Genomic DNA, 3190 nt, shown 5'->3' with positions numbered 1-3190 from the left:
AGCGGAAACGCGGAGCGCGGAACCGCGGAGCGGGCGGCGCCGGGGAAACCCGGAGAGCGGAGCCGCGGACGGGACGGAGCGGGGCTGCCCCGGGGCAGGGCTGGCCGGGGGGGGGACACAGCGGGAGAGGCTCTGCGACATCCAGCTGGCACCGCTGGCGTCACCGCAGGGACTGGGGAGTGTGCCCGTGTCCCTGCTAACGGCCAGGGAGAGTCCCTGAATTAAGGGGACCCTCAATGTATAAAAGTTCTTCCTCGTGTGGAGGTGGAACACCTCGTGTTCTAGTTCATGGCCATTGCTCCTCATCGTGTTGCTGGGCACCACTGAAAAGACTCTGGCACCATCCTGTTGACAGCTAACTTGAGATATATATATGTGTATGGATTCATGAGATCTCCTCTCTCTAGAATTAACAAGCTCTGCTCCCCCAGTCTCTCCTCATTAGGGATGTTCAGACCTCAAATCACCTTTGTGGCCCTTCACTGAGCCTTCTCCACCAGCTCCATGTCTTTCTCGTACTGAGGAGCCCAGAACTGGACACAGCATCCCAGATGTGGTCTCACAAGGGGTAGGATTGTGTGTGCTGAGGGTGCAGCCTGGCTCAGAGAGCTGAGAGAGGGAAATTCTTCAGCAAAACACCCTGCACACCATGAGTGGAAATATGGAAACAGCGCTATGGGCCAACCCCAGGCAATGCAGAATCACTGTTCAAGCATAACCATGGCACAGCATCACCCAAGAGAAAATAGCACCAAAAAAAAAAGGAAAAAAATCCTACAAATTCAGCTAATGCACATATATTTTTTTTTAATTTTTTCTCGGGCAAAGCTTTCGCCTTAAGAATGTTCAGCTGCCTTATGGCTCTCCAACACTTAAGGAAAATGTAAAATCCTGTATTTGCTATTTACCAGTTCCCTGCTGCTGTGGGACTGTCGGGCAGTCCCAGCAGATGGTGCTGTGATCCTTCTCCTGCTCAGATTATTCCTCCTTTCTGAGCATCGAACCTCCTGCAGCCAGGGTGTGAACTGGGACCTGGCACACTCAGCTCCAGGGAAGCTGCAGCTGTGGGTACACCCAGAACTCCACTGGGTGTAGGTCTTCTCTGTCCTTGGTGGCCCCAGACATCCCAATCTCCCTCTGGAGGTCTCTGCAGTCCCTTCCTTCATGTTCCTATGAAGAGATAGGTCTGCACCCGAGTTTATTGCTTCACACAAAGGTGCATCCCTGGCTGAAGGATGTAAAGCCTGTCAGCAAGCTCTTGCCTCCATCTGCAACCATGCAGTTGGTCAGGAGAAGTGTCTGCATTTTAGCGAAGTTAAGGTGCTGAGATTCATAGGAAGGGTGGTTCAGCCTGGCAAGGTTGAGAATTCCGTGCACTGCAGAAATTCACTGATTGCACATCCCCTGCCCAAATCAGATCCAATGCAATGCCTGCAGATAGATGGATTTACAACTCCTCTCCCTGTACTGGCTTTGTCCAGCAGTGAGGTCAGCTACCTAAAAATGACATCAGCACCCCCACACAGCAACAGCCTATTCACAGTCTCAGCTTCTCTGCACACAAGTAGAGGACAGATAAATGAGGCTCAGCAGGGCTCAGAAAGGGAACTTTGCCCTGGGGTTGTTTATGGTTTCTGTTTCCCTGCTATTTCATCCCTGACAGCAACAGGTTAATGTTTCCCTGTGCCCTCCCAAAGGTATTATAAACCCCAGCCAGTTCACATTTGTTAAGTGCTGTAGATTTGCAGTTAAAAGACTGAAGTAGATTTAAACATCTACATACAACTACACACCACATCACTGAAATAAACTCCAGTGAATAGTCATACATAAGACCAACTGCTCACCAGTTCACTGCCTTTCTGTGACCCATTTTGCCTTAACTCATGCTACCTCATTAGTAGATTTCATAATCTGAATTTCAGCTGGTAGCTGTTTATAGCACTCATCCCTATGGGTTCTGTGTGTCCCTACAGGCAGCCCAGTTATAAACTCCCAGGGAGACATTAATCATGGCTATACTGGTAAGGGTATGTCCTCTGGGCAATAAGGCTACTAGGACAAAAATAAAGTTCCTTTTGTGCCTGGAATGTAAAGATGAACATGTTGGCAGGTACCTCAGTACTGAATAATACAAAGGTGAAGAATTTGTGATAAATATTTCTTCAACATCTCATCTATGGGGCATTTGCAACTCAGAATTAAGATGAGCCTATGGAACAGCTCTACAGTCCTTGGTGCAAGCAAAGCCAGTGTATTTTCTGGTTGTTCCTCTTGACAAAGAAGAACCAGCAGTGGTTTTGGGCTATGAAGATTAGAGTGGTTACACACAACACCAATACCCTAACTTTGGACCTAGTCCACTGTGATTATTAATAAGGTAATGCATAACATATGTCAAAGCAAAGGCTGTCAAGTCTGCCTGACAACTGCTCCCATCTCAATCATATGGACTGGCAATGTGGGCAGGTTTTTTCCATAATGTAAAGCAATTCCTACCAACTGCAGATTGCACCTCACAGAAGGCTCAGTTTCAAGCAGATGCCAGACTCTCGCTGTTCATCTGGAGAGAGACACAGTACGTGAACAGAGCGAAGAACTCGTGATTCAGAATAAACTCTTCCCTTTCTTAGCAGCAGAGGCAGTGCAGAGCTGCAGAGTGCTCACCTGTGGGTACCGTGGGCTCCAGCAGGGCTGGAGTTTCACAGTCCTGAGTCTGCAGCTCATCACATCCCCTCTGCAGCAGCACAGGCAGGTTTGTGTGTGTAACACCCCTTTCCATTCCAAGAGGTGATGGACACAGTGCCAGGAGGTCGAGGGACATTCCAGAGCAAGTGCACAGGGGAAGGGACTGCTGCCACTGTGTTTGTGTCAGAATGAAGCCCGTGTGCTGTGCAAGGACCATGCTTAGCATGAGACAGGACTGCTAAGAATTACTTTTGTGCATTCATTAATTTATATATTATGAGGAATAAGTGACTGTTTGGTTGTTGAGGAATTTTTTCCCATTTAATTTTCAGGGAAAAAATTCCCATTCCTTTCCCATCATGAACAGTTATTGCAAACATTGTTCCAAATATGTTGGTGAAAAGACTATTCCTGGTGGACCTGTCACAAACAGATTTGTCCCATTAATAAGTTAGAGAGGAAAAAAAGAACTCACATGGAACAGACAGTTGCAAGGCTTTTA

Source organism: Geospiza fortis, unplaced genomic scaffold (genome assembly GCF_000277835.1).
Source record: "Geospiza fortis unplaced genomic scaffold, GeoFor_1.0 scaffold70, whole genome shotgun sequence".
In the NCBI taxonomy this organism is placed as follows: Eukaryota; Metazoa; Chordata; class Aves; order Passeriformes; family Thraupidae; genus Geospiza; species Geospiza fortis.
Note: the sequence above shows the minus strand (reverse complement) of the source record.